The sequence below is a fragment of the Musca autumnalis genome, unplaced genomic scaffold, assembly GCF_047663935.1.
Source record: "Musca autumnalis isolate F117 unplaced genomic scaffold, ASM4766393v1 scaffold_3, whole genome shotgun sequence".
In the NCBI taxonomy this organism is placed as follows: Eukaryota; Metazoa; Arthropoda; class Insecta; order Diptera; family Muscidae; genus Musca; species Musca autumnalis.
The window spans coordinates 133,331,179-133,345,103 of NW_027411866.1; the positions used below are offsets into that span (position 1 = coordinate 133,331,179).

Below are 13,925 nucleotides of genomic sequence, written 5' to 3' on the forward strand. Positions count from 1 at the left end.
TGGTTTTTACCAGCTGTCCTCTAAACCCTATAGTAATATCAGGGTTGTATTTGCCATACGGCTTTGTTCAAGAATTGCCCTGTCGGAAAACAACCCTGACGGTGGCAGCACTTTTTATATATTCTAGACGGCCGCCCTGTGTATCCGGTTTTCTCTCGACTCGGCTTCGCGCAAAACCCCGGCAATTTCCTTTATCAAAAAAAAATTATTTCAGCATCGGAAACACATGCAACAAAACTTCGCCAATTTCAAGTAAATTGAAGAAAGTGGCGATGTGCGTGGGTTCACAATGTTCTCCGTAGTCAAATAAAAAATTATTATATAGTGCCGAAAACTTGGAAATATGCGTTTTTCCCTTTATGGAATTTTCCATGTGGTCACCCATGGTCCAAGGGACATATGCCATCATGCTGCATTATTATAAAGGTAAGAATAAAAAATTTAATTCTATTCAACATAAAAATGGAAATAAAAAGTGTTTTTTTTCTTATGCTTCCAGAAAATTGTTAATTAGCAGCGCCATTGCCTTGGGAGTCTCATGGGTACACATGTATGTACAGGTGTGTGTGTAGCCACGCTAAACATCTTCATTGAAAAAACATCAATTCAATGCGGTACATACATGAGTGTGTGCGTGTGTGACACCGTTTGTAAACCAGTTTGAATCAACCAGTCAGTCACACACATACCTAGTTCTCTCATTCATCCACCGTAACCCAACACTCAACAAATCCACTCAAGCAGGTAATGAGTTTTTTTCTCTTCTCTTTGTTATTGATTCCTACATTCTAACCCCTTTGTTTCTTTATTTCAGACAGTTGAAATTTCTCATGCTTAACAACATTGAGAGATAGTGGCAGCCAAAACAGATCATCCCATTAGAAATGCAAAATAAATTGGATTTTTGTAATTTGAATATCCTGAGCAGGGTTGAATGCCATGCCTAAGTTGAGGACTGTGTCTACCTGTGAATGCGTGTTACCCTTGAATTACCGTCAACTGTGGAATGTCAGACATAGTCTGTTCCAAAGTACTTGATATTCAGGTAATTAAAATACACATTCTTTACTTGTTCCTTCACTAAGTATTGCAACGATGCTTATTTGAGTTGGCTAACAATTATTTTCCTTCTCTTTTTAGGTACATTGGTACACAAGAAAGTGGTAAACGTGGTGCCTTCCCAGTCATATTCTATCCTGACTACCACTGGTCATTCAATTACCTGCTTCTACGTTGTCTGTTGGCTGAGCCCATCGATGTGTGTGTTTTTGTTCAAATAAATACAGTGGTTGATAAGAAATTAATAACAATTGTGACATAACTAAGATTAAACTATGTGGACAAGAAATGAATAAGAGCAAATTTGTGCATCCATGAGTGAATTTTAAATAACAACCTGCCACAAATATCCGTATTGCATGGAGTGTTTATAACAGGGATAAATTGGTGAATTGCAAGAACGTTAATTTCGTCGTGGGATATGTTGCCGTCACAATAAGGGTGAGTCTGCATACTTTCTTGTTTCTTGTGGGTTATTTGTTTGTGTGAAAAAAAGAAAACAAAGTGAATGCGATAGGACGTTTAGTGATTTGTGGCAAGACGAACCTTTTGTTTACATTTATGAAATCTGTGCAGTAATAGTGAGCGCTTATTTTTGCCTGTGTTACATTAATAGCCGTCAGAATTACCAGCCATATGTTGCAGCTGTTTAGTGTTACACACATACATAATTACGTGTTGAAGGTGGTTGACCATCCATTGCTTCATTGTATATTGTCGCATGCGATAAATATTTTTATGCAAATTTACTTCGTATACTCATGATACATATCAGTGTGAAACATACATTTTTTTAATCGCATGGGACATAAATGTGAATGCTAGTGGATAATAGTTAATACTTTTAAATTTATGTGGGGATTTGAGGCAGATTAAATTCTACGTGGATGGTAAAAAAAAACATTTTATTTTTAATGACAGCTGATTGAGAAACTCACATGAAATTCTATTTGGTATGATTTAAAAACAATAATGGCATAATAAAAGATTGTTGATTAACCAAAAGGACACTTAAATGGATTTTATTTAAAACATTTTAATATCATGTGCAAAGTTATTAGCGGCAATTTGAAATATCAGTGGATGATATTAAGAAATAACTATTTCATATTAAAATATGATTGGGAAAACAAATGAAATTTCAGCGGATGCAACTAAGAAAAAAAATGCCACCTAATAAGATGACTGAGAAAACAAATTTAAATATCAGTGAAAATATTTAAAAAAAATTAATTTCATGTGGGAGGTTGGTTGTATTGCCACAGCGATATCAGTGGATGATATCCTAAATATTTATTATTTGCCATTGAATTATTGCATGATGATTTACAAGGGGTATTTGTTTGAATCTTTTATATTAAATTTTTATTTGGTTGTGTTTTATATTATATTGTTATATTTTATTACGTCATTACATATTTTATATATATATATATTTCTTTCAGCAAATTTTTATCGGGTTTTGATATCGGGATTAATTATTTTGATTCGCGGTATAATAGATATCGTATCGGTTTTTTATGTCTATTGCAATTAAACAATTAAAATATAATGCGATTTTCATATTTTCGTGCCGGGAGATTTTTATGAACCAAACACGATCAAGGAAAATTATTCCGATTTACAGACTCCAGTTGTAGTAGTTACTACTATCTTTAATATCATCTATTTTTATATGGCTTTCAAACAAATTCAATGATGAATTTTTTTACATTAAAAATAATGGAACCCTTTTATGATTGTGTCGAGTTATAACCAACGCAGGTTTACAGTTTTTTGTGCTTTACATATATTGGAGATGGTGGCTATTGCCTGAAATAGGCTCTTATGATTTGTTATAGATTTTCGGTATTGCCATTTCATACTTTCTAGTCCCAACGTGGGGAACTCCCACGCCCTGTAGTCTCATTCAGCCGGGCTATTAATCTGTTCTCATGCAGAAGTTATACTATTGTAAACGAAAAATCAATACCTCTGGGCACATGAATCCTTAAAATGTAACTTAGACTAATAAATTTATTAAATCTATATTGCACTAAGGTATCATGTATCACAGATTAGGATATTGCACATTCGTTTCAAAAAGTATATCTATTGCATAAAAAAATAATAATTTGAGACAACAATCTCTAGTATAATTACAACAAGCACAACATAAAAAATATGGACGTACATTTTTATTCTATATTGCACTTAAGTTGTAATATCACAGATTTGTTGCATCTTTTTATGCTTTAATGTCTTTAACATGGAAGTTACCAAGGGATTTCCCTTGCAGAGATTCCAGTTCGTACATATTGTTTCCGATGGGTCGAACTATCCTGCATTTTAAAAATTTCTTGCAAAATTTTGCATTTATGTTATTCTTGAAATTGGATAGGATATGATTCCTGCGGTAAACTTCCTGACCGGGCTTAAAATTAACATTTCTTGATCTACAGTTGTATCTCTTTGCGCTTGATTCATACGCCTGATGTAGGTTACTCTTAATCTTTTCTCTTAACAATTCCAACCTTTCGGTTTTATTTAATTGTACTATATTATGGTCTGTCAGGGACTGAAGCTTTTTCGCAAGTTTATAATCTGTCCCGTTAGTGAACATATTGTGTCCAAATAGTGCGAAGAATGGGTTGACACCTGTGGCTGAGTGCACTGAAGTTCGAAGGGCCGTTTCTATTTCTGGAAGATACAGATCCCAATCGCGGTGATCATTTTCGACATACGTCCTTATCGCCGCCAGTACGGATTGGTTTACTCTCTCTACCGCATTAGATTGTGGAGAATAATAGGCTGTGGTTATGTGGTTTATCTTGTAGCTTTTTATCATGTCTTCGAATATCTTTGAAACAAATTGTTTACCGTTGTCGCTGTGAATTATTTCTGGGACCCCGAACAGGTGGAATACTTGGGATTCCAGAAATTTCACAACGTTTTTCGCGGTCGCATCTTTCATCGCGTGCAGGAATATAAATTTAGTAAGGTGATCCATTACTATGAAGATGTAGGCGTTGCCTTTTTTAGATCTTGGATACTTCCCAAGAAAATCTATATAAAGTTTTTGGAATGGTCGTTCCGTTATCACCTCGTTTCCCATCATAGGTCGCATAATCTGATTAGATGACTTGGTCTCTTTACATATTTGACAGTTCGTTATATAATTCCTCACCTGAGAAACCATATTGGGCCAGTAATAGTGCGTCTTTAGGCGATTTAAGGTTTTATTAATACCATCGTGCACCGATTGCGTATAATTATGAGCCTTTTCGATCATCGCATGAGCAATTTCCTGCGGTATCCATAACTTCCACTCAAATTCGGTCGTCACCTCATCAAAGTGTTTCATTCTTATGAAAATTTTTTCATTGTCTATTTTTAAATCCGGCAGCCGTTCTTGGTTTCCTTTTATCGTCTCACGTAACTCTACATACTCCTCGCTTTCGAATGCGGTGGTCTCGAAGTCTAGCAGATCATCATTTCCAATTTCTTCGACCACTATATCAGAGTCTATTGGTGTTCTCGATAAGGTATCCGCAACGATGTTCTCGGATCCTTTACGGTGTTCAATTGAGAAATCGAATGCTTGTAGCTGCAACGACCATCTGGCAAGCCTTCCACTCAAATCCTTAAGTGACATCAGCCACTTAAGGCTGGCATGATCGGTAATGATGGTAAATTTCATCAATTCCACATATGGTCGAAATCTCTTTACAGCTAACACCGCAGCCAAGCATTCTTTTTCGGTAACCGAATAGTTTCTCTGACTTGCATTAAGTTTTTGCGAATAGAATGCGATGGGGTATTCACCACCATCGTCATCCTTTTGGAATAGAACTGACCCAATCCCATATTCCGATGCATCGCACTGTATGAAAAATTCTCTTCGAAAGTCTGGATGGCGAAGCACTGGTGCCGATGTCAACGCTTTTTTGAGTTTTTTGAAGGATTCGGTGGCTTGGGGAGTTATAGTGAATTTCTGACCTTTTTTTAACGTGTCTGTCAGAGCTGCGGAGATGGTAGCAAAGTCCTGGATGAAACGTCGGTACCATCCGGCGGTACCCAGGAAGCTTCGGACTTCCCTAGGACTTCTTGGTACGGGTATTTTGAGTATCGCACTTACTTTTTCAGGATCCGTTTTAAGGCATCCGTTACCAATGATGAATCCTAGGTATTTCAACTCTCGAAAACAAAATAATGATTTCTTTAGACCAATTGTCAAGTTGGCCTTTCGTAAGCATTCCGCTACTTCATTTAATAATCTTATGTGGCTGTCGAAGTCTTCTGATATTATGAGTAGATCATCTAAATAGATGAAAACATTTGACTTTAGTTTCCCGGGAATTACTCGGTCCATTAACCGGCAGAGTCGTTGCGCCGCGTTGCATAGACCAAACGGCATTACCCTGAATTGGTACAGCGGTCGACCTGGTACCGTGAAGGCTGTGTATGGTTTGGCTGCATCCTCAAGTTCTATTTGCCAAAACGCATACTTCAGGTCGACACTGCTGATATAATGCGTTTGGTCTATGCGACTCAGTATGCCGTCAATATTTTGTAACGGATAGGCATCCTTTATAGTTAGGGCGTTGAGCTTTCTTGCATCAAGGCAAAATCTATTTTTGCCCGGTTTCCGTACTACCGTTGTGCGATTACTCCACGGAGAATCGCTTTCCTCTATAACATTTAGTGCGAGCATATGATCTATCTCCTTGTAAACTATATCCTGTACGGCGGGCGATAGGGGGTAGTGCTTGTCCTTTACAGGATTTGCCCCTTCTACTAATTTTATACTATGCTTTTCCAACTTAGTGCATCCCAACCCATCCTTTTCAAATGTCAGGAATTTATCTTTGATTTCGTTCAGTTTACTTAGCTGTTCCTCAGTTAGAATATGCATATTTATGTTTTCATTCGTTGACGTTCCATGAATTTTCATCTGGAGATCTAAATTGATTTCTTCCACAGGAAAGATTTCGGGTGCAATCCCGAATATCTTCCAGAAATCTATACCCAGATATAGATCCTGCTCCAAATCTGGACACAAATATAAAGACATTTTGGCGATTTTATTTTCATACTCAATGTTTACTTCCACTGTACCTAATATGCGGTGATGTTGACCGGAGGCTGTAGTAACATTCGACGTGTAGTGTTTTACTTCAACTCCTATCTCTTCCACTATCTCTCTGCAGTTCCTTCCCAATAGACTGACAGTGGCCCCAGAATCTAGTAAACCACGTATTTCTCTGCTTTCTATTTTAATATTGGCATATGGCCTTTCATCTTTTCTGTGGTGGCATCTCGCGATTGCTTCTACCACTGATCTTTTCATTATTTTAATTTCTTTATGCTTTTGTCTTAGTTTTAATATCTTTTGTTTATTCTTAGTTGACACTTTCGGTATTTTGTTCAATTGGAGGTTGAATTCTTGGCTACTAAGACTATTTTCATTTTGTCCTTGGAAAATTCGAGACCTTACTCGGTTATAATTTTCCTTTCTGGCCTCCAGAGGCAAATAATGACGTATTTTGGAATAATCTATTTCTTCATTCTTATCAGTTTCTAACTCATTTGGGGATCGGTTGGGTCGGCGGGTTGTTCGGTCGAACGTCGGTTCCCCGCGGCAACCACGTTCTTCCTCGAGTTTCCCGTACGACAATTAACGCATTTAGGAGTGATTGTATTTGGTCTACCACATTTGAAACAAAATTGATTTTTTTGTGAAGACATACACTCTCTAAAACCATGACCAGGGGTCTGGCAATTCCAGCATTTTAATTGAGAATTAATAGCCGAGACGTCCACTGCCCCCTCTGGTTCATAAAAATTCTGAAAATCCTCAACATCATTATCATCTTGTACGCAGTTCACGCGAATTGGCCTGTTGTTGCTGGGATTGGTTATTGGGACTGGTTCGCGGCGAAAAAATGTTTTCTCTATTTCAAGGCATTCTATCCTCAGTTGTTCCAGTGAACTTACTGGCATAGAATAAACTATTCCCGAAATATTTTTTCTTAAATTTTTCTTAGCCAGCGAAATCATTTCGTGTTCTTTCACCGGTCTTTCAAGTTTTACCCTCATCAAATTCAGGTCATGAAAAAATGCATTAATGGATTCTCCGGGTTGTTGTTTTCGCTCTAACAAATCCCTCATTTCCTCAAAGCATGTTCTTTTTGTTTTGAATCTTTCACACAACGCAAATTTTAGAGAATCCCAAGTAGAAATATTATGATTCATTTGTTCCAGCCAAAACCATTCATTGGCCGGTCCTGAAACTAAAACATGAAATTCTTTCAGAATATCTTCCCACGCCAAATTATAAAGTTTTTGGAAATGTTCCAAACGATATATAAAATCCTCTACAGAAAGGGTGTTAGGTCTGCCAGAGAAATTTAAGCCAAAACGTTCTAATTTTATACCTTGCCATCCGTAAGTGCTCATGAATGACGGTGTAACTGTAGAAGCACGATTTACACTTGGGTTACTTTCCGTACTTGGGGGTGGAGATGAAGGTCTTGGATCTACGGTAGGGGGTGGTTGAACAGGTGGGACTTGTGGGGGGTTTTGTCCATTGAAAGACAGTCTTCCTATAGCCTCATTCAGTTTTCCTATAATATTATATACTTTCTCCATTTCTTTAGTGACAGTCCCCTGTACCATGGACTCTATTCTTGTCTGTGATTGGTTTAGGGTATCATGGACCATATTTCTTACAAGTCGATTGAGTTCAAGTGTATTAGTTGGTTGCGAAGTCGGTTGAGCGCTAATGCCGCTATTAGGATTATTAATGGAACCTGAGAGATCCCGGACTGTCGGATCGATATTAGGGCTATCCATTATGGGTTCAGGTCCTTTTTTCTTATATTTCGGTTTAGGCAACACAATTACTGTCCTATTCAAGTCAAAAGATCTATTTCTTTTCAAATGCCTTTTACCAGCCGATCCACTCATTAGTCTTCTATTTCCAAAGGAGATTTTATTTATTTATTTTTTTTTTTAATTAATGTAAATAAACGCTAGGGTAAATCAGAACTATGCTAGACTTTACTAGAACTATTTTATGTTAGCTTTCGGTTACACAAATGTCGATTTAGTAAAAATCTTATTATAGAAAACTCTTAATAGATTAGAATACTACTAGTTAGGTTAATATAAAAAAAAAGAAAACACAAAATAAAATTAGTTTCACACAAGACAATCACAACTATGAGAGGTTATCAGGAGTATTTTCAGTTACGTTTTAGATAAAGTGTGTGGACTGTTTCTTTTCGAATAAAAAAACTTGTATTTCTAAATCAAGTGGCCTGATCTGGTTGTCATAGGGTATGGAACAGGTTGGACATTACAATTTTACGAACTTTTCTTGCCAGGATGGCATCATGACAGTTTTCTCATATGACGAGAAAAAAGAATTCACGATAAAGATACAATTTACCATACAGTCTAGGGCATAAATTGCCTTAGCAGATACGTTAATTTATCTTAAGCCATCTTTATCTATTGCCTTTACAAAAAAAAATTAAACAAACAGAAACATACAAACACAGGTCATACACACAATACATTCTTTGTTACACTTAACGAACAATGAGCTATTGTACTAGACCCTACTACATGGAACAAAATATCCTAATTTTCTAACTTTCTATTCTATATATTGCACATTTATCACAGTTTAGGTATTAAAACGTGGATGCAATATCCGATAGCTAGTTGGAAAATGCGATATTTCGTTTTTATCTATTGGGCCCTATAGTCTATTGTACAGTGCTTTGGTCTTACTGCACATGCATTATTATTCATGCCTTAAAGGCATTAACGTTTCAGTTTGGGCGCCATATTGTTACATTCTGGCCTATGCGGCATCATGGTGGGGTTCCGTCTAGCTCAGGAAGGAGCGCAATTCAGGGGGGATTTTTAACCCTGCCACCATCAAACCTAGGGAATGTTCCAATAGTGAAAAATGGATCTTTAAACAAACACACAAACAAAACAAACACTACACAACATACACCTATGACAAAGGAGCTTGGTGTTTAGTACTCCCCCACTATGCCCGCCCATCCTTGACCCTTTCGTCCAGATTATACTAGAAAAGATTTTTAAAAGGGCCCCAAATACCACACACACTTACCTCAACATAACATACGCCTGACTTCCCCTCTCACAAACAGATTTAGCACGACATATTGAATTTACTCAATCAAACATAAAATCTATTTATTACTATAGTCGCAGATTTCCTTAATCCTAACAGAGCATTAGGTTTGGGATCATCAATACCCGCAAAAATCATTATAGGTGAGCCATTAACTCAGATTACCTTTCACTTCCTTCTTAGATGTACCGCCAATCGAGGCTAATATAATAGATATGAAAATTCTGACTAAAGGAGCTCGCTTAGTAGATTTTGGGACTTTTCAAATCTTATGTCCGCAGAAGTTCAAAATACCAATCTAGATTTAGGCGAAGGTAACCCTATCTCACATTAATTCAACATCCAAACTGGGCATTACTAATCCTCACAAAATAACTTAAACACTATTGATATTAACTACTGACAACACGGTTAACTTAAAACTAGACACACATTAAGTATAAAATTAAATGGAGGTTTAAGGTTAGGAATAATTAGGTTTCGACAGTCATATTTAAATATTTTTTTATGGTTATCGGAATTTTTTGTATCTCATTTCAGTGGCTAGGCGATTATGGGGCACTTAGGCCCGTTTTCCAGTGGATACCAGTCGGTTATATACAATGGACGGGATCTTGAAAAGGTGTGTATTTAGGTTATCCTTTTTACCTGGTTAATTGTACTTATTCAAAATTTTGTTCTCTTTCCAGGATACTGGCAACCGTTTTAAATATTCTCCTAGCCCCCAGACGTATGTGTTGCCTGTGGAAGAGCACACCACTTCCCAACGATTCCCGTCACTAATCAATGCCAAGCTTTGGGACTTCTTTAACAGATGACCTGTTGTGTTTATTTTAGCCTTATTGAAATGGCTGGTGCTAATTATGCAGGTCGGCGTAATCTTAAATAAATAAAACATAACACTTGTAACCTCTGTTATACTAAGTTTTTTTAAGGTTACACTTACATTTTTGTTTGTATACACCACACATACAATAAAGCACATAACACCGTCAATAAAGTCTAATTGGAAATCTATTTGAATATTTTTTGTTGTTGTTCTTTTTTTTTTTCTAGGGAAAAAATATAGGACACACTTGATCCTTTCTTTGATCGCCACCACTTATTTATGATGGCGTTTTTAGTCGGTTTAGTCTCTTAAATATGGCTGTCACAGACGCCATCCCATGTTTTCCCTCTTTTCTGAAATTTTCCCACATTTTTCCGACATTTAGTTATTTGGTTTTTACCAGCTGTCCTCTAAACCCTATAGTAATATCAGGGTTGTATTTGCCATACGGCTTTGTTCAAGAATTGCCCTGTCGGAAAACAACCCTGACGGTGGCAGCACTTTTTATATATTCTAGACGGCCGCCCTGTGTATCCGGTTTTCTCTCGACTCGGCTTCGCGCAAAACCCCGGCAATTTCCTTTATCAAAAAAAAATTATTTCAGCATCGGAAACACATGCAACAGATGAAAGAATATCAGTTACGGAGAACGGAGGAAGTAATCTTTTGCGTTGCAGCGGTGGTGATTACATTGCAATTTTGGATGTAAACTTTTGAAAAACTAAACTGATAAATTAATTGTAGCTATTTCATGAATTCGTTTGAATTAATAAAGAGTTTTGTTTTTCATGAAAACCATATTTCAATACAGCATTTCCATTTTCCAAACAAGACATGAAGTTTCATGCCAAGGGGTTGGTGAAAGTGACATGCCAAAGCATTGGTTAAAATGACATGCTTAGGATCCAGAAAAGAACGTCATCTTTTGGGGTCCACGCTCATATAAAATTCATCGATGAAGATGCTAAAAAGATGACATGCTAGATCACTTGCACCCATGATTGAATGTCATCTTTGGCATCGAACATTTTGCTGGGGAATTACTAATTTAATTATACCCTCCATTGTATGGTGGAGGGTATAAAAATCAAATGTCGTTCGTTGGTAATGGCATCAGTTGAGAACGGCTGGACCGATTTGGATAATTCTTTTTTTGAAATATTCGTCATAACCATACTTAGGTTTTTATGAAAAGAAAATTTGATCACGCCCCCTTTTTATACCCTCCAGCATATGGAGGGTATAATTATGGGTCGATTCCGTATTGCGACGCGAGTCGTGTCGCGTTGCCAGTTGCAATTTTTCCATTACGTATGGCAAAAGTCGGCGGCGACGTCAAATTCTGTCGCCATAAAGTTCATTTTCCGGCGACATCAAATTAGCTGTCGCCGTGCATTTTTGCAAACGAATAAAAACGAAAAAATGAGACGTAGATCACATTTTCATTAATTTTAAGTGAATTTATTTAATATTATATACGTTTTTCGGGTTTTCAGTACTTATATTGGTAAAAATTACTACAAAACAGCAATTTGAAATGCTGCTTGAAAAAATGGAATCCCACAGAAACGTAGCCCGTGGAGTCAGACTTTTTGGCAAAACTAAAGCCACTTTTGATGAGGTGTGGAAGGATGTTGTGAGCAATTAAATAGTTGTGTGCGTACACCAGATGAATGGAACAGAGTATGGACTCATTTTAAATCCAAACAAAAGAAAAAAATTTCTTAAAATAATAACATTACAGCTACAGGAGGTGGACCATCACAAGAAATATCTTTGTCGTCGATGGAGCAAGCGGTAGCAGACTTACTGCAAATTAATATGGTTTCAAATCCTGCAGGTGCGATCTACGGAATTGAAGAGACATGGGATGATAATTACAGTGAAATTGGACAATCTGCTGAGGTAGAAAATGAAAAACCTCAAAATAAAGTAAAAATTGGCAACGTACTTGCCAACTAAACGTTTAAACTAAAAACTTTTCTATTCAGATATAAATGGCGAACATCTTCCTTTGGTCCCATTATATGTACGTGTGTTCCGACAACGCCCGGGAAATTTGTTTTTGAATAAAAATAATTTTTATTTTGACGCTTTTCCTCTTCTGTTAATTTGGAAACAATCCAAATTCTACAGTTTTTCCTCTATTAACTCCAGAACTTCGCTTAATACCTTTGACAATGTGGGTTGAGCCATCCCGAGGTTAAAGTCATTGCCATGAGATTTTTGAAAGCTTCCTTCTGCAAAAAACCTTAAAGCAACACCCACTTTAAGTAGTGGCTGTATTGCTGTTAATCTGTGGGTTTTTTGAAGTCATCTTTAATGCCTCCACTATATAAATAACAGCGTCTTTTGGAAGCCGAAAATAGGCTTAAAACCTAAATTAACAAATATTTTGATGAATGTTGGAAACCAAACAAACTCATGCTTGGTTTATATTTACGAAATCCACTCGATTTCATCTGTCAAATTCATAGGTTAAACGTCAAATGAAATCCAATGGATTTCAGATGAGATTTCATTTGACGTTTGAGCTATGGAATTGACAGTTGAAATCGAGTGGATTTCGTAAATGTAAACTTAGCATCACAATACTTATGGCAATTCTAAAGGATTAGATTTATATCTTAGGTGTCGTCTGATAGATGCTACGTTAACTATATCTTCTTCACTATCATCAAAAAATAGTTTCACTGAGCTTATCATTTTAGAAAACATTAACTTTTGTGTACAACTTGTTCTGATATTTTTTTGTAATTTATTGAAATAAAAACAAAAAACGCTCCGCTACATCACCGATAACTTGTTATCGACGATTATTTGTTATCGCTTTACGTAGTGCATTTTTTAAATTTTGTCACAGAGACGATAGACGACGCGACATGACTCGCCTCGCAATACGGAATCGACCCATAAATTATCCTCTATCTTTGTATACCTCTATCTGAGGAAATAATGCTGCAGTCATCAGCGTAAGATAAGAGGTCTACATTGGCGGGGTTGGTGCCTAGAAATTGAATCAACGTGGTGATAGTACTTTACAGCTCTGAATTCGACATATGACTGTCTTCCAGTCATATCATTTGCCGACCATATGTTTAGGGTGTTGGGGAGAGAGGTCTCACTAATGTCATTTAGAAGTGTTGTATGGCAGACCGTGTCAAAGGCTTTTGACAGTTCTAAAGCCACGAGGATGTAGCGATTGTCTGGGCGTTTACTATTTAATCCTTCTGCGAGATCTCGCAGATGGCTGTTGTGGTACTTCTCCCTGAGTGGAAGCCGTGTTGGTGTTCGGGGAGTTTGAAATGTTCTAGTCTCTAGAATATTTATGACGGAGATAAAAGAGTAATAAGGCGGTAGGATAATCCTAAATCTTGAAGACTTAAGATAAAAACCTAAAAATTTTAACTGAACCTCTATATCCCAAAAATGGTAAAACCTACGAAAAAACCTTAAGGTCAATCTTGTGGAGAATTTTCACAGCTACAACAGTTTCTTTCGGACCATTTATATAGGGCTCGCGGTCTCCAAGCAAAATCGTGAAAACCCTTTGAAAATCCCTCCTGCGATTTTTTTTTTGTTTCTTGATATTTCTCATCTATGAGTATTATAGTTTCAGAATCTGCAAAAACTTCCCAAGTGTAAGCACCTTCCATTTAAAATTAGTTAAGGCGCACCGTGAGAAGCGTAGATTTGATGCTGGGTTGGCAGCCGCTGGCCAAAACACTATGGTTTCGGGTCATTCCGGTACGTAAGAACCCGTGGGATTGTCCTTGGGTAAGTGAGTTCTTGAAGTTGATATTGTTGGTTGCCTTTGATTATTTTTTCCGTAGAAACCAGAAAAAGTTGAAGTGTTTTCTAATTTTAATAACACTAAAGCAA

The 13,925-nt window shown here is 36.8% G+C and overlaps 1 long non-coding RNA gene across 1 annotated transcript; it reads left to right on the forward strand.

Annotated features, from left to right (window-relative positions):
- Positions 1–120: 120 nt before the first annotated feature.
- On the forward strand, positions 121–10,231 carry LOC141397768 (uncharacterized). The gene is made up of 6 exons (XR_012411498.1): positions 121–426; positions 500–744; positions 815–1,045; positions 1,141–1,500; positions 9,755–9,836; positions 9,904–10,231. It is a non-coding gene; the product is annotated as an uncharacterized lncRNA (long non-coding RNA).
- Positions 10,232–13,925: the final 3,694 nt, after the last annotated feature.